Below are 18,905 nucleotides of genomic sequence, written 5' to 3'. Positions count from 1 at the left end.
TTTACCTACAAAGTTTGCCTGTTCTCTTTATGTCCATACGACTTTTTCATTAGTGAGAATGAAATATTGATGGCAACTACTATCTTTTGAATCATTTTTAACAAAGACTAATTTTTCTTCAACATTTATGTGTATTTATCAAATTCTATCATCGTGTCTTTCATTTGCTTTTCATCTAATGCCTCTCTTTGGTTTTGTTCCTTCAGAGTATATTCCAGTCCTCTTTGTGTTATTTGAACATAGCTATAATAATTTTTGCCCTCTGCGCATTGGCTTGCTCTACATCTCTGTGCTAATCACCAGGTGAGAGGAAGAGAAGCTTTTCTGATATGGGATGGGAGATGCACTAATCGACTGGTGTACTGGAGCCTGTGACCAATCACTCTAACTCCAGGTTCTTGGACCTGATAACAATGCCAGGAATGGAGTCCGTCTTGAGAAATGGTTCTTAAATCCAAGAATACAACTTGAAATTGGTTGGTTAGTCCCAGGACACCCATACCACCATTGCACCGATAGCCACATCGTGCCAAGCTGGTGTTACTATAGTTCATAAGTAGATAAGACCGATGACTATTTTTGCCTCCTTCTGGTAGTGCACGCAACACTTTCTAGCACTTACGAAAGCTAACCAGTAGAAATTAGGCTTCTAGATCGCTACCAACCTGATTTCTTTCGTATTCTATGACTTAGGTATGTGGTGTCTTCAGCAATAGGGTCTGAGTGTTATTTGCAGAGGTTGACTTGCTGGTTACTATTTTGTTTGTGTCAAACAAACTAGGATCACCTGGGGGGGGGAGAAATCCTCAAGTGAGAAAATGCATCCATCAGATTGGCCAGTAGCCAAATCTGTGTTGTGCTATTCATGAACTGATGATTGATACGAGAGGGTTCAGTCCACTGTGACTGTGATGCCCTGTGAAGCTGGCCCTAAGATGCATATAAAAGATATCTGGGCAAACCACGTAATAATAGCATACATCAATTACAATATGGGGTTGTGCATATGATTTAGTGGTTAAGAAAACTTACTACTATTGCAGAGACTCTTGGTTAAGCACCTGTCACTCCATTACCATGAGATCTGTCTCTTTCTTCTGGCTTCTAGAGGTGCCTAATTCATATAGTGTACATGCAAACAAGCAGGCCCGTTCATATGAACACTATAAAAAAAAGTTCAAAATTGAGCATTGTAATGTATTCGCATAAACCAACAACAAAGATGTTTGAATGGTACAGGGGAAGTTCAATGTAGTTTGGTATAATAAAAAAGCATGTTAAAAACAATAAACTATTATTGCTTTATGAGACCTGATAATTTTATTATTTTCCAGTTGTAAACTTGTCCTTCATTACCTGAGTTTTAATTTGGGGTTCAATTCTTTCAGCATTCCTCATTTACACTTAGCAGAATGGTAAGTCTGCCCCATTTTGGTTATTCTATTCGCTAGACTGTCACGAAGACTCTATCATCTACACTTGGACATTGTACGCAAAAACCAGCAGGTCCCTGCTAAGGGAAAGGGCAGAGTGCACACAGATATATAACTTTCCTAGAACCTAGTTTGGATCGTAACCTATGTTGTCTTGGCCTATACTCCCTGGTCTTTAGTCATTCTTCAGTGTGGTACTCTGAACCTAGGTTTGCATCAGTTTTTCTGGACCTTAGTGCTAGACAAAAATGGAAGTGTGGGAAATGGGCTTGGCAGCTCTAGGAAACTCTAGCTGTTTGTAGTAGTTCTTGACTCTGAATAACTTCTAATTAACACATCCAGAAAAGCTTGAATGAAGATTTTAAAATTATATTTGTGTGTGTGTGTGTGTGGGTGTATGTGTGTGTGAATTTATGTCACCTGTTTATAGGTGCCCACAGATGCCAGAAGGGAACATTGGATCCCCTTGGATCTGGGTTTCAAGGTGGTTTTCTGCAAGCTGTTTCACCAGCATACTATAAACTGAACTGAGGACTTTGAAAGGGCTGCAAGTGTGACTAACCACTGAGTTATCTTTTCAGCACTGAAACCTACATTTTATTTTTGGTGACACTCAACTTTAGAAAGATATGTTTTACATCTCTCCAAAAAGTCATGCCACATGACTAATGATACACTACAGCATGAAGAACACTTCTCTTCCAGGGTTTTGGCTGCTTCAGAGTTCAGAAGTGGTAAAGACCTCGGCAGGCCTTGCTAGCCTGCCTCCTTTTGTGTGTAGGCTTTGTAATATCCGGAAATACCTGGAAACATTTTATCAAGGTTAACAATGGTGTCATGTTAGGCTGAGATAAATATTAATTTTAGGTAAAATGTATACATAAATGATAATAGAATTAAACATTGTTTCTAGAAGAGTGAGAAGCATTACGTATTCATCCATTAAAGATATTTGTTCATAAGGTTTCCTGTTATTTATTATCCTATATGACATGGGTTGAAACAACTTAAAGATTATTGCCTGAAAAAAAAAAACTGATTCAGACTTCTGTGTTTAGTATGCATTGAATATTCACTGGAACACAGGGCAAAAGAATCTTTAATCTTAAATCTGTCAATACTATTTAACAAATTGTGTTACACTGTACTCAAGGATAACAGTCGTTGTTTTGGAGACATGGGTTAGAAGGAACCTCAAGAGTTTGGGAAGTAATGATAAAATGGTTTTACTTTTTTCATTTTTCATAAATACCTAAAGAAATTTATTTCTTCTTTGCTGGAATTTTAGCTGAATTTAATTGTATTTTTAATTTTAATTTTTATTAATTACAGGTTATTCACTTTGTATCCCAGCTGTAGCTCCCTCTCCCACCCCTCTGAATCCCACCCTCCTTCCCTCTTCTTTTCCTATGCCCCTCCCCAAGTCCAATGATAGGGCAAATCCTCCTCCCCTTCCATCTGACCTTAAGTCTATCAGGTTTCATCAGGACTGGCTTCTTTGTCTTCCTCTGTGGACTCATAAGGCTGCTCCCCCTTCAGGTGGAGGTGATCAAAGAGCCAGCCCATGAGTGCATGTCAGAGATGGTCGGTCCCTGTTCCTATTATTGGGGAATCCTCTTGGACACTGAGCTTCCATGGGCTACTTCTGTGCAGGGACTCAAAGTTATCTTCATGTATGGTCCTTGTTTGGAGCATCAGTCTCAGAAAAAACCTCTGGGCCCAGATTTTTAGGTTCTGTTGCTCTCCTTGTGGAGCTCCTGTTCCCTCCAGGTCTTTCTATCTCCCCCTTCTTTCGTAAGATTCCCTGCACTCTGTAAAAAGTTTGGCTATGAATCTGAGCATATGTTTTGATACCCTGCTGGGTAGAGCCTTTCAGAGTCCCTCTGTAATGGGCTTCTGTCTGGTTCCCTGTTTTCTCCCTCTTCTGATGTCCATCTCGTTTGCCTTTCTGAATGAAGACTGAACATCTTACCAGGGTCCTCCTTTTTGATTAGCTTCCTTAGCTGCACAGATTTTAGTATGATTGTCCTGTATTATACGTCTAATATCCACTTATAAGGGAGTATATGCCATGTGTGTCTTTCTGTTTCTGGAATACATCACTCAGGATGATCATTTCTATGGTGTTTTAAAGGGAATCCCCTGTTATTTAAAGAGGGCCCGTGTGTGATATCTGCCAACTATGTTTCTCAGGCAAAATGCTTTATTTCCTGGGGTATCTTTTGGGAGTTGTATACGTACAACAAAATTTGCAAAGTAACCCGTTGTGGTATGTAATCCATGGTGTCATGGTGACTATTATGTAGATCACCTTTCATCATATCTGGGCATAGCACTGTCTTCTTAAAACAGTTTCTATGAAAAGACCACCTTTTATTTATGCAGAGCACAATAGGTGCAAATTCCTTCATGTCCATGTGGTGATTTGATTATGCTCCAGTTTCCCATAAATAGGCATGAGAGTCAGGCTAAGAAGAGTCACTCTGAAAAGACAATCTATAAGGCTGATGATAACTAGAGCATGTGGTAATTACTCTCTCCTGTGCAGTGTTCCCAATGCGGTATGGATATTCACAGTGGGCTGTCCAGCCTTTTTGAACAGCAGGCTTTATCTTTGACAGCTACCGCTTTAGACACTTCTCAAGTTCAGGGGTTCTTTCCACCTCTACCAGGTTTTTCTTTAAAGCCACTTTTCCAAGACCTTTCCAAATGTACTTCACTCTAGTTGCTTAAGCTGGCTTTTCTATTTTCATCTCAGCCGTCTCTAAGTCCTCAGTGAAATGGTATTTAACTTCTAAAACCATTTCCAGAAATAGTAGGTTTCAAGAGAGCTGGTAGCCCATTGAAAAGTAGGAAGAAATGGCTCTGAGGAATAGAAACTATCCCTCTTCAGAGGAAGTGACAATATGTTAACAAATGGGCAAACTATTTTGTTTCCTAAAAGCAACGAGAGTTTACACTGTTAATAGCCCACATTCTAGAGAGGAAGTGCATATAATTTCATCCCTCTGACTCTTGTCTTGGGGTAACAGTTGTCTCTATCATTGTACCATCATTTTCATAGCTCCCTTCCAGTATTGCATGCTGCTGCTTCCACTTAAACATACATAAGCATTTTCCATGATATATCATACTCTTTATGACCACAGCTCTAATGACTAGCAACTAGCGCCAACTTTAAGTATTCTCTTTTCTGTGGCATATAATTTATCTCTCTTTTTTTTCTGTAAATACTTCTGTGATGCACATGTGGTACATAAAGCTATTCCAAGTATTTTGCATGCTTTGTGGCAGTGTCTCTTAAATAAAACTATTAGATCAAAGGGAATGAAAAATTTCATATATTTATTACTAAATTTCTCTCATGACGATTCTGCTAATTTACCTTGCCAAAACTATGCATGACACTCAGTTGTCATAGGGCAAACGTACTATGTAGAAAACTCCCAATGATGCTGCCCCATTCATTTCTGTATTTCTAGTTCATATGGACACTGTATAATAGGGGATAATTAAGATGTGAGCAACAGTGCTCATAATTTGATTTGATTCTACTTATGTCTGTAAATACATTTAAGGTAAGTACCCAACTATTGCTTTCTAGATGTACCTTCCTATGCACTGGAGAATTGTATTTCCGGGAAGACAGAGAAATGCTTTTGTTCTCCTTTCTGCCTGCACTGATTGTCAAGGGTGGGTTATTCCCAGCAAGTTTTGTTATGCTAAATCTCTGCTCTCCAGAGATAGCTTGTGGGAATAAATTTCACTTTCATCATCTCCATCAGATTCCTTCTTTCGTGGTGGCTTTGAACCTAAATATAGTAACTATGATTTATTTTTCTTTTCCTTGCATTTGAAATTTCAGGAAAAGATATGACTTTGGAGGTACTGAAGGTGTTGATAAGCAGAAGAAAAACATAATAATAAGAGGGTTCTATAGGAAGAAATGGAGATAGGGATAACACAATTGTTCAGTAGGAAGAGATGGTTGTAGCTAAGCTTGAGGTTCTGAGTTTGATCCCTAAAAACTGCATGGATGGAAAGGATTGATTCCCACAATGAGTCCTCTGACATTCATATGTGCACTGTGGAATTTGTACACACACACACACACACACACACACACACACACACACACACACACACTAAATAGCGAATGTAAGAAAAAAGATAGACAGTGAAGAAAGGGAAAGACCAAAGTCTTTTCACTCTCTTTGATCTAATTTCCATATTCAATATATGCTATAACCAGGAACCAATATTATTTTTCTGCTGTATGGCATTACTAGATTAACAGTTTTCTTTCTCTTTGAGGTGCTCACTATTGCTTTTGACTAGCTGAGCTTAGACACAGACAGAAAGATAACAAACTGAACGACAGATGGTATCTTTGTTGAGCCAATAGCCTCCCTCTGAGTCACACTTCCCAGCCCCTGTTACAGATTTCTGCCAGGAGCCAGTGATTGACACACGTTCCCTTGACTCCTGAAGAACCACAAACAGCCTGCGTTTGGCTACACTGATAGAATGGAGCTGGACTAAAATTCCAGCTCCTGAGCCAAATGGTGGATACCCAAGTTTTTGACTGCTCCAAGAGAACACCCCACCCTCACTTTCAATTCTCCTAATAACTGTTAAAAAGAAGAATCACAGAGAGTTAAGGCATGGCTGGATTCTGGAAAGCACCATCTGTCCTCCTCAAAAAAAAAAAAAAAAACAACAAAACAAAAATACAGCCAGTCACCCACACAGGCTGGGGTCCTGGTCAGGCACTCAAAAGGGCCCTGGGTAAGCAGAAAATAGGGACTTTCACAAAAGTCTTTAGTCACAGTCACTGGATTAAGGTTTGGGATAGGACTTCCCTGAAGCCAGCTACTAACAAGTTCAAGGTGTCTTAGGTCCACTACTAAGAAGATGATTACAGATTAATTCTGAGGCCAAGGTTATCAGGGTCAGAAAGTAGGTAATGTCTATGTTTTCTTTCCAACTGCCCAGGTCATTGGGTCCTCAGAATTGCTATAGAGTTACAGTGTTTGAGATGCAATTTGCATGTCACAACTCCCTGAGGGTCGGACTAAGACTGGACTTGTTCGACATTCTATCCAAGCTTGGCTTACTTTTCTATTCCGTCTAATTTCTCTCACTCCCTTACTAGTTTCTTGAAAGATCATTCAACTTATGAATCACTCATTTCCTTCAAATCCCAGGCTTTAGGTTTGCGTCTGGGATAATGCAACCAGAGACGTTGTCTTGCAGAAACTGGGGAAATAACACATGCCTCTACAGAATAAAGTGACTGAAGGGCTGTGATGCTAGCCTCTGCAGGGCTTGGTAGCCAAGTAAGTATGCCATATTAAGAAATGCTCAGCCTTCTTACTAGAAATAAATTCAATACCACATATTTGGGTTGCATCAAAATATGCATCCTCCTTGTAACCTAGAATAATAATTGATAAAGTAACATTCTATATTTTGGTTCAAACCACAGGTGACAAACTTTTGACACCACAGCACAATTCTTCTCATCTAGAAATATCTTCAAACACTTGCATAGCAAGGACTTGCATACTCAAGGACACATGTTGGCCCATGGGCTCCAAGTTAGACATGGCTACTTTAACTATTCTACAGTTATTATAACAGTGCCCACGTTACTGGTGAAAATAAATAACCAACTCTCCAAAGGCCAGCTTGTGCTATTTAACTATACATCAGAGTATTAAACATTTAAAAGTCCATTCTTTTTGTTATCCCAACTCTGCATTATAAATTACTTTTCAAAAGCCACAGAATTTATAAGAGAGAAGCAGCTAAAACCACATGGTTTGAATTCCAGCCCGAGGACTGTTTCTGTAAATCCTCAAACCAGAGAAATCATTTCATCGTCTAGTGGCTATATCACAAACAAGGAGTTTATTGAGACAGATCATGTGGGAAGGTATCAAAATCATAGGGGGGAATATACAAAAAGGGTACATGTTCAAAGCCTTACAATTCAATGAAGTTACCAATTTTTTAAAAGGGATCATATTTTATTATTTTATTGTATATGCGGGCTGGTTGTATTGCTTAGATATTTACTTAAACAACCAGGCATATCATGTTTTTTCTTTGGAAACTTTATAACTTTAATAATTACCTGTAGTAGTGAGAGATAGAAGATACATTCCTTATTTAATCCCGCTCAGTCATTGACATTTAATATTCGTGTGCTTCTTTTTCCTCCTTTATAACAAGGCAAGGTTGTTTTAAAAGCATGTATTCTGTCTGATCTTGTAAATGACTCTCCTTACACTTCTCACAGCCACAGAAATACTGGCTAAACCTTACCTAATATTAGGTGTGTACTCAATCTAGGTTTCTAGGGATATCTGAATTTTAACAAGCTTCCAAACTTTCTAGCTGAGTCTTTACTTTCCAAGCTTTAAGATCTGTGAATAACTATAGAGTTTCATGAAAATACATCTCTGCTGGAGAGTGCAAGCCCTCACCCGCAATAAGGGAGGGCAATACTTTAAGCCAAGAGCCTATTTCCTCTTCAAATCTTTCCCTGCTTTATTCTCCTAACCACAGATTCAGCCTCCCTCTCCATGCATCTTCCACCACTTAATTTCTATTCCACCTCTGGGCTATCATTTTGAAATATATATAGTACCTAGGGGGAAAAAAAGAAGTCTCAAGAGAAGATATGATCCCTCAACATATTTTATGGTTGAATCTACAGGAGAAGGAAATAAAAAATTTTAAAAGCCCTAGATTTAATGAAAATGGGAACAAATCATACTGTAATGTAGTTCCAGGTATGAGCTACAAGCACATTAAGGAATGCTGAGGTATGTGTGCTTTATTTCCTAATGTCCTGAGCACATAGTGATTTAAAATAGTCATTAAGGATTATGAAAATGTGCAGAATTAATGTGCAATGATTTTCCTTTGGATGATTCTTCTTTTTTTTTAATTTTTTTACCTCACTGTCCTCTGTCTTCTTGCCTTCATTTACCCACTCTCTCAGTTGTTGAGTTCAGAAATAGCAAAGGCATCTTATGTGACCCCACAATGGGTCAAGTTTTAAATGGTAATGGAAACCACATGGCAAAGTGAAAGGAGACAGACATACTGGACTTGTAAAGAAAGGGTTCACATTCTAGCTCTGTCATATACCGCCTATCCTTGGTACGTTATCTAAGTTATTTTCCTTCCTGCTTTTCATTGTTATGCGGTGTAAACCCCATCAATTAGTTACTCCACATCATAAGATGTACCTAGTGTGATAATGCTTAGAAAGCATGTGAAATCTGTGGCCTTGTCCTGGGATGACAAAGCACAAATGTCTCTAAATATTATCAAAGAACAGTGCAGAACAGTGGTCATTTATTTCCTGATAGTTCTAGATGATGCCTTTGTTTGTGAAGGTCTATTTACATGTGTCTATTTACATGTTTATGCATGTACCCCATTGATGTATATGGCTCAGGTACAGTACCTTGTCCATCATGCATAAGGCACTATGTAGGAAACCCAGAACATTATAAATTGAGCATAATGTTGCATGGTTTGAAGCCCCGCTCTTGGAACATGGAGGCAGTAGAAAAACAAAACAAATTCAAGGCCATTCTTAGTTACATGAGACATTGTCAAAAAATAAACAAAAAACCAAACAACAAATGAACAAACAAATAAATAATACAAAACTCTAATCAAATAAGGGAAAAGGCTACATTTCATTTTATCATGTTCTACTCCCAGTTTCTCATATCATCTTGGGCATAGCTTAAATGCAAGACAAATAGTTGCCATGCCTGCTTGAGCCATGAAACTAACCATCAATTACATATGTGTTCTGAATCTTTTCTTTTTCTTCAAAAATATAATTATTACATTTATCCTTTCCATTTCTTCCCATCTACCCCAGCTGTGTTTGATTCTCCTTGCACCTCCTCCCTTTAACCATTGTTGTTAGATATGCTTATAAACAATCGACAATGATTCAGTTCAGAGTTGGCAGCACATATATGTGTATAGAACAGACTATTTGATATTGGATAATCAATTTTGGGGTTCATCCCTTGGGAGTACTAATTCTCCCTCTCCCAGCAGTTATCAGTTGCTTATAGGTCTTCATTTAAGGGTGGAGTTATGTGAGTTTTCCTCCATCTAAATTGAGATGTCAACTATTGTTGAAATCGTTCAGGTTTAGTTAAGGCATCTATGTTGTTGAGATTTCACAGGTGTAGCTTTCCTGTCATAGCTAGAAGGCACAATGTCACAGGAGACTTCCTGGTCTTTGTCTCTTACAATCACCCTCTCTCTCTTCATCTTCAATGTCTCTGAGCTTTGAGTGTAGGAGCTATGTTGAAGACATATCAAATTGGGTGGGACACTCTGATGTCAGCTGCTTTCTAAATTTTGGATAGTTGTGGCTGTCTGAAATTATCTCCTTCTGATGCAAAAAGTAACTGCCTGAGTGAGGAGTGAGATCTATACTTATCTGTGAGTACAAAGGTACATATTTAGAAGATTATGCTGTTAGAAATCATACTTCTTTAGGAAAGTAGATAATACGTTTTGGAAAACATAGGACAGAGGTTCAAAATTCTAGTAAGTACAAAACAAGAGAGAGAGAGAGAGAGAGAGAGAGAGAGAGAGAGAGAGAGAGAGAGAGAGCATATGTAACCTGTGAAGATCTGAGGTTTGGCTTCCAGCACTCATGTTCAAATCTGGATAGAACGGAATTTCTGTAATACCAGCATCGTTATAATGAGATGGTAGGTGGGTACCATATGCCCCTGAAGGCTGATGGGCTTCTGCTGTGATGTGTGCAGTCAGAAAATGATACCATGCCTAACATGAAGTCCAAAACAGGAACACACATGTACATTGTCTTTTCACCTGTACCCATGTGCTATGCTGTCTGCATAGCTGTACTTACCAATAAATGCATATGCACATGTATGAAACACACATGCACATATACACAAAGAAAAGAAATAATGTGGCTTGACAGTAAAAGGACAGTTCTAAAAATTAAAAAACTAGTAAAGTCTATTACAGAATTTGGTAAATAAGAAAGTACTAGTTATTTAAACTTTTATTTTATCTTTTGATTTATTTATTCCCATGACTTGTTGCACAAAGGTAGGTTACGTGAGCTGAGTAGGTAGGAGGAAGAAGGTTGTCTGAATACAGATTTGGAGGAAAATATAAACAAGGCAAATGGAAGAAAATATCTTTAATTAAAACATGACCATAAGAATTTGTTCTTCCCTCTCTGTGTGTATGTATAACAAAATCTCAATTGTCACTCATTAGGTGACTTCCACCTTGCTTTTTTTCCTCCATTTATTATTTAATCACTGTACATCTGTTCCCAGTTCCCTATATCCTCTCCTCCAAGTCAAACCCTTCACAGCCACCTCTTCCCATTCCTTCCTCTCCTTCCTTCCAGAGTATGGGAGGCCCACAGTTGGTACCATTCCACATTGGTATCTCAAGTCACCAGTCATGGCAGGACTAAGAACATTCTCTCCCACTGAAGAGTGACAAGGAAGTGTAACTAGGTTAAAATTACCCAGTGGCAGGTAACAGACTCAGAGACAGCCCCTACTCCTGTTGTTAGGGGACCCACATGATGACCACTTTTTGTGTAATGGATCTAGATTCAATTCATACAAGCTCTTTGGTTGGTGGTTCAGTCTCTGTGAGTCCCCATGGACCCATCAGGATGGCTAAGCTTAAAAAACAACCTCAAGTGACAGAGCATACTGGGAAGGATGCAGAGTAAGGGAGACACTCTTACATTGCTGGTGGGAGTGCACACGTGCATAATCACTGTGAAAAAGCAATCTAGAGGTTTCTCAGAAAATTACATATAAATCTACCTCAAGACCCAGCTATACCACTCTTGGGCATATACCCGAAAGATGCTCCACCTTTCCACAAGGACAGTTGCTCAACCATGTTCATTTCAGCCTTTTTCGTAATAGCCAGAAAACTGGAAACAACCTAGATGCCCTTCAAGTAAAAATGGAAAAAACAAACTTACACAATGGAATGCTACTCAGCTATTAAAAACAAGGAAATCATGAACTTTGCAAGCAAATGCATTGAAGTGTCAGTCTGATTGAGGTAACATGGACCCAGAACAACACACTTAGTCCTAGTCACTTATAGATGGATATTAGCCATATAATACAGGATAACCATAGTACAATTCACAGACCCAAAGAAGCCAAGGAGACCCCAAGGGAAGATGCTTGAATCTCAATAGAACAGTAAATAAAATAGACAGGGTAGATGGAAGGAGGGAACAGGATGTGAAATGGGGTAGGAAGGATAATGGGGAAGGGGATCAGGAAGGAGGAGAGTGGAGGAAGAGATGAGGAGAAGAATTGGGAGAAAGAAGAGAAATGGGTGTGAAATAGGGGAGGCTCCTGGGAATCTATGGGGGCTACTCCAAGCAACAAGTCATAAGGAACATAAAGTCAGCACCTCCTGCAACCAAGTGGGACTCCCAGCAGAGGGAGGAGAACACTAACCCACACAGACAACCTTCAACCCATTGTGTCTTGTCCAAAGAAGTGTAGGGACAAAGATGGAAGAGAGAATGACAAACCAGTGACCAGTCCAGCTTGAGACTAACCCCACAGGAGAGGGTTGACCACTGTCACTATTAATGATACTCTGCTATGTTTGCAGACAGGAGTCTAGCATAACTGCCTTCTGATAGGCTTCATTTGGCAGCTTATGGAGTCAGATACAGAGACCCAAGGCTAAGCAATGGGCCAAGCTCAGGGAGTGCTGTGGAAGAGTAGGTAGAGAGAGAAAGAGCATAGAGGGATAGAGGGAGACAGAGGGGTCAAGAATACCACAAGAAGACCTACAGAGCAATCAACCTCGATTTTTAAGTCAGGGTCTCACACTGATGTGGGACTGGCCAAGAAGCCTAGAGACTACCCAGAAAGCCTTTAGGTCTTATCTGTCTTATGTTATTTAACACTGGCTTTACAAATGTGGGCCACTGTGCCCAGTTCTTTTACATGAATTCTTGTATTTGCAAGAGAAACTCTTTATTGACTGACCCATCTCTGGGTTCTCCTTCAGAAAGATTTTTAAAGTCCAGTCAGGACTGTTAATATTAGGTTTACAGCAAATACTGCTTACATCATGATCCATGGTTCTGGTATTGAAGTTTCCCTTTTCAGTTTTAGTGTGGCTTTCTAGTATAAATTATACAAGCTGAAAATAAAATAACTCATAACAATCTATTCACCTAGAAAGGGCATGTTTCACCTATGCATTTATAACACATTTAAATCACATACATTTTCACTAATTATTCTAAATTTTCCAAGTAGAAGAATATAATTCTTCCTGACACAGGAAGAATTGTCAGTTTTAACAATATCAAGAAATAAAATGAGATTTTTGGGGAAATCTACTGACCAGCTCTTAGCTGTTGAATGACAGAGCAGGGTCATTTGCAGACTCTTAAAGTTGCCTCACCAAAAAAAAAAAAAAAAAATGTATGAACAAAAAAGTGCCAATTACTTAATGAAACTGTAGTACAAGGTTGATCTTCCATTGTCCCATTCTCACCAGTGAGATATGACCCAATTTATACAGCTACAAATCATTTGTCAGAACATAAAATTAGATGGAAAGGCCATAGCTTAAAGCCAACCTGAAATAGTGAGCATTTGGTATAGAATTTAAAAAGACATGAGAAAGAACAAATATTGGAAATCATTTATTAGTTTCCATAGCTATTTATCTTAATATTTAGCCTGGGGGTGTTCCTAATATAAAAAACTTTAACATGCAGGTTTTGAGTCATTGCAAATAAAGAGATAACCAGCTGTGCTCAGCATGGGACAGGCCACTTGTCATGTTTCCTGTGATGCCAAGACAGAATGTAGACAACTTTCCTGCAGCACAAAAATGCTTTAGAAGCTGATTGCCTTCTGACTGCCATTCTGATCGATTGTTGTTTTGTACTTCTTTGTCACATACCTGTCTTTGGACTCAAGCTTTCTTTCTTTTTTCATTTTTTTTCAAGGTTTTATGGGCAAACTTTCAATGTCTTTACTTTTACAAAAACTCTTTCTGTTTTGATATCAGCTTTATCCATTTTCAGTGATGGATTTCCCTATTAGTTGTGACACTCTTGACTCCTCACCTTCAACAAGAGACCTCTTCTATATTGACATCAGGCAACCAAAGGAAAGGGCACTTGTTTTACAACTTGGCTGTGTTTTTACAGCCCCCTGAACATCTGACATGCCTAAAATTAGTTTTTCTGGGCTAATTATTCAGATTTCATCACTTTTCAGAATTTGAGGTCAACAAAGAAAATAAGTATCTAAATAATTGCTGCTAACCTACTGATACCACACTCATTAGCTAGTGTTATTTTTAAAACATCACTAGTTAAGAGATAGGTAAGTTTGCCTTGGGGGTACAATGATTTACCTGCAGGCATTGCATAGGTAAAAATAGTAACTCTAACTATTGCATGTCTGATCCTTGCTCCACATGCTTAGAGATAGCTCTTTATCCCTTTTATAACCTACTCGTAGAGTAAATCTTTATTTTCTTTGCATATATTCTGTAGTCACCTCTAGGAGATGACATATTTTTATAATACATCTTGATCTGTAAATTCTGTAGTCCCAAAACACTTCCTTGTACTTCATGAAAACCCACTATAACAGATTCGGGGATCTACCAAACAAGAAGGGTTCTGCCCGTGAGAAGATGGAGAAACAAACAAGTAGACGCCCTGCAAACGTCAAACATCCAGGCATATAAGGATGAAATACGGGATTTAGTCTTTGCTCTGTGATCAGAGAACGATGTTTTCAGGAAGTAACTGTTAGATGATTATTATTAGATTACAGACAGCATCATTATATTATTAATGATGACACGGGTCACCATTAGGTGGAGGGAGGTGGGAGGAGGAGAAAGCAGCACTGCGGTGATAGGGAAACTGTAGACACTCTCTTCTGGGCAGCAACAGTGGTTTATGCTGGCTTCTTTGGGTGTATGTAATGCTGGAAATCCCTTTCTTGGGGAGGGAAACTTTATGTTACGTTACTATTTGCCTTTCTGCCCCTTTCATGTCTTGCTGAGAGGTATCAGGAGTCACCTTTTATACCATTTTTGTGCAAAATTTTGAAAATATCAAAACTCCTGCTTAGAGAACTGAACACATGCAACAGTAAGGCAGGTGTACAACAGCGTTCAGGACTCCAAGCCTGAGCTTAGCACCTGCTATGTACCACGGCATGAAACTCAAAGATGAAGTACACATAACATTTTTGTATCAGCTATATGACCTACTGAACGGCAGCTTGACTCTTTTGTGATTTTTGGCAACAGTCGTGTCATCTGAATGTAGAACATTAAAAGTTTCAAAATTACTTCATCCGGGTGGTACATGTTTACGATCCCAGCTATTCAGGAGGGTGGGGCATGAAGATCATACATTCAATATCAGTTTGAGCTATAGATTCTGCTGAAGACCATCCTGGGCAACTGAATGACACTGTGTCTCCTTTAGTAGCTTCAGGAAATTACAATTTGTTCAAGAGGGTTATTTGTGGCTTCCATTGTTAACTTATGAACATATTGAAAGAGAGCCCATTCACTGATCTGCCTAACTCCACTTTGTTTCTGACTCCACCTTCCTCCATTTCTTTCTTTCCAATCTCTCTTTCTGCTCTATCATTTTTTTTTTTGGATCCTAAAAACAAAACACTCACCTCCTCTCCTGGTTAGGGTTACTATTGCTGCAGTGAAGCACCATGATCAGAAAGCAAGTTGGGGAGGAAAGGGTTTCATTTGGCTTACACTTCATCAAAGAAGGAAGTCAGGAAAGGAACACAAACAGGGCAGGAACCTGGAGGCAGAGGCTGATGCAGGGGACTTTGAGGGGTGCTGCTTACTGGCTTGCTCCCATAGCTTGCTCAGCCTGCTTACTTATAGAATCCAGGACCACCAGCCCAAAAAGTGTCATCATCCACAGAGGCCTAGACCCTCCCCACCAGTCACCAATTAAGAGCATATTACACTATCCTAATATCTATAGAGACATGTTTTCACGTGTGGTTTTCTCCTCTCTGATGACTTTAACTTGTGGAAAGTTGACAGAAAACTATGCAGAACGCCTCTTTACACAATGTCCAACTTCTTGATATCCACAATGATGTACATGATGGATCCTATGATAATGCCTCAAAGTAACTCTCAAACTGTCCATGGCTAGACCAAAACCACCTAGACCGCTGCCATGGAAATCCCCAAACCATTCTCTTTGCTTTACTCTCATATATAACAGTGAGACTGTTATATACCAGAGCACATAGGCAGCAGATAGCCCTTTGGTCCCTGCACCACTGCTCTTCACAGTGTAACTATGTTATTAATCACTTTCCTACCTCACAGGCATTCAAATCCTTACCTGGACTTTGAATGCAGCAAGTCTATTGGGCCCCCCCTGGAGCCAGTGTTCCTGCCCCAACTGTGGTAATAATATGCCAACAAATCATTTTGTTTTATGGCTATTGGATGCATAGATTACTGCTGTAGAGCCAATTATGTTATATGCCTTAATTACTTTTAGTTTGTCTTGTGTTTTTCCCTTAAACTGCAGGAAATTGTGTTCCAATTACTGCAAGGGAACAATTCTGTTTACATTTCACTCTGCAAGTGGCCTCACCTCTCAGCAGAAATACTGAATTGCTGCTGCCACCAAAGTTTTTCTTTTGCATGCTTAAAGCTTTAGCAAATGACATTAATTCTTTGTCACAGGTAAAAGAAAGCTTGCCATGGGCTCAAATCTACAGCACCAGCCAGTCATTCCCATATAAAACAGCTGGAAAAGTCAGAAAAATCCCCACACTGTTACATCTGTTAGCCCAACAATGAGATTCATTCTCTGCTGCTCATTGCTTCCTAGCCTGTTGTCCAGAGTGACAAGTCTCTGATAAGGGCCTTAGTCAGTGACCTTCCTCTTTGATGCTATCCATCATGTGCTCCAGACTTAGGTGGCAATTTCCTTGCAAAGGCATGGCAAGCAGACTCTGCTAATGGCTTTTGGCACTGCTCTGTAGTCACCAGAGAGTATCTGAGTATGACAAAGCATCCAAGTTGTGTGAGCTAAAAAGGGAAAAAAAAATCTACCCATGTGAATAACCTATGTTTTTCTCTGTTCAACTGCAAACTTTGCTAATTTCCTAAGCACAAAGAAAGTTTAATTAAAGCCAGTGGAGCAGGGGACTGCCACAGTTGAGTACATTTTTATGTCACTCACATAGTCAGGGATCAGGCAAAATATGAAATGTGATATTAGCTTTGTTTGGTAAACAGCCACACTCCCTCGAGGTACATCCCTTCAGCCAGTACCCCAGTACTTTAAGGTATGTACTGAGTAGCACTCCAACGTTTCCTCCTCTTTGTAGTCTCCAGTCCTTCTGGTGTATTGACAACCACACTCTGCTTCCGGGAGCACAAGGCAAGACAGAACTCAACTGGGAAAGCGCTTCTGTGCTAGCCTCTGGCACAGCTCTGGGCTATGTTTATTTTGGCAGCCCTTCTCACTGGTTCAAGGAAGTGCCTTGAGGACCCGGTATGGAATTCCCATAACCACTTTGATGCCTGGGAAACTGCACTTGCTTGTTTTCAAAAGCAGTATGCTGTTCTGTCCAGTTGGAAAGAAAAGAATATTTGTGGTCAGAAATAGTAAAATGGAGATTGGAGAAATAGTTTGATTAACAGCGCACATGTTGTGGAAGCACAAGGGCTTGAGTTCAGTTCCCGGGACCCACCTAAAGAGCTGTGCATGGTAGAAGATGCTTATGATCTCACTGCTGGAGAAGTGGACACAGGAGTAGACTTGAGGCTTTCTCATCAACCAAGCTAACCTATCTGGTAGCTCCAAGTCAGTGAGAGACCTTGGCTCAGAGAAAGAATATGGTGATTTTGAAGATGACACTTGACGATCCAATTTCCTCAAGCCTGCTCCCACTCAATCATATGCGCCCATTCACACAAATGCATCCATACACATAAACACCCATGTATACATATGCCCTTCTGTGTACATAACACACATATATAATAAAATTGATAAAGTGATTTTATTTCCCTCATAACTTCACAAAATGTTGATCACTTTCCTAGAAAACGTAATGAAATCTCCACTTACCAGTGTATCTTATACTATCTATTTTTACCATGAAACACATTTGCCAGTTATTAGCACTTTGTATTTCCACACAAAATTGAACTTTTCATTAGTAACTTAATTCTAATTGGATTTGGAGATGAGTCGTTTTTACATTTCTAGGTCATATTTAGAAGCCAATTAATCCAGATGGTAATGAATTAAAATTTCAACAGATATTTACTAAATGCTGACTATATGCTAGGCCCTATTATAGACTTCTAGAGGTTCGGTACTTTCTAAGATCCTTGTAGTTTTCTAATTAAGAGAGCCAGGCAATAAACAAAACATGTTATTCAAGAAAGGGAAGGAGAGAAGTGCTGTGCTCAATAGTTGTACTTTTAAATGTATTTCACAGAAAAATCTGTGCTAACAAGATGGAATGTTTTTGAAGGGTTAATGAGGTGAGAAATTAATCCATAGAGTTGTATCTGCCCATGGATGAGACAACAGCCATGTCCAAGCACTGAGGATGAGGATGAAAGGCTTAAGCTTTAGGACCTTCAGAGTCCAGTCTGACTGGGTAGAATGGATGCTATAGGCTGATTTTTTTTCCTCCAAATCCATACATTGATGCCTTAAACACTAATGTCTAGGAGTGCCATTGTATTTAAATATAGGAGCATTAAGGAGATAATTGGGTTAAAATGAGGTCTTTGGGTTGAGTTTTCACCCTCTATGACTGCTCTTCTTTCAAAAAGAGGAAATTTGACATAGTTACATATAGGAGAGACCATATGAATACAGAATATGGCCATGTACAAGCAGAGGAGAGGAGACTCAATATAGGATCTTGGAGAAGACTTGGCTTGACACTACTAGATTAAAGAACTGTTGGGAAATAGATTTCTCTTTAAGTCGTCTGATGGATGGTACTTTGTTGTGATCATCCTAGAAAACTAACACAGTAAAATGAGTAAAGGAAGAATGAGTCCTGACAGCTGAGAAAGTGTAGGAGCGAACAAATCCTAGTTGTCAATTATGGTCTGTCAAATATTTTGCTTTATGCTCAGTAACATGGGGCTTCACTGGAGACTTAAATATGCTTTCCCTTTGGCTTCAAATGGGTTTCTCTCTTTCTGCTGCATTTTATAAACTGTATAGAAAAAGAAGAAAGAGTGGGGGAATGTTTAGAAATCTATAAATCATGTAATGAGATAATGATAGTATCTTAGATCAGATAGTGGTAGAAGTGATAAGAAGTCATATTTAATATATATATATATATGTTGAAGATAGAGATGATT

This window comes from Meriones unguiculatus, chromosome 7, assembly GCF_030254825.1.
Source record: "Meriones unguiculatus strain TT.TT164.6M chromosome 7, Bangor_MerUng_6.1, whole genome shotgun sequence".
In the NCBI taxonomy this organism is placed as follows: domain Eukaryota; kingdom Metazoa; phylum Chordata; class Mammalia; order Rodentia; family Muridae; genus Meriones; species Meriones unguiculatus.
The sequence above is the reverse complement of the archived record's forward strand: the minus strand, read 5'-3'. Positions refer to the sequence as shown.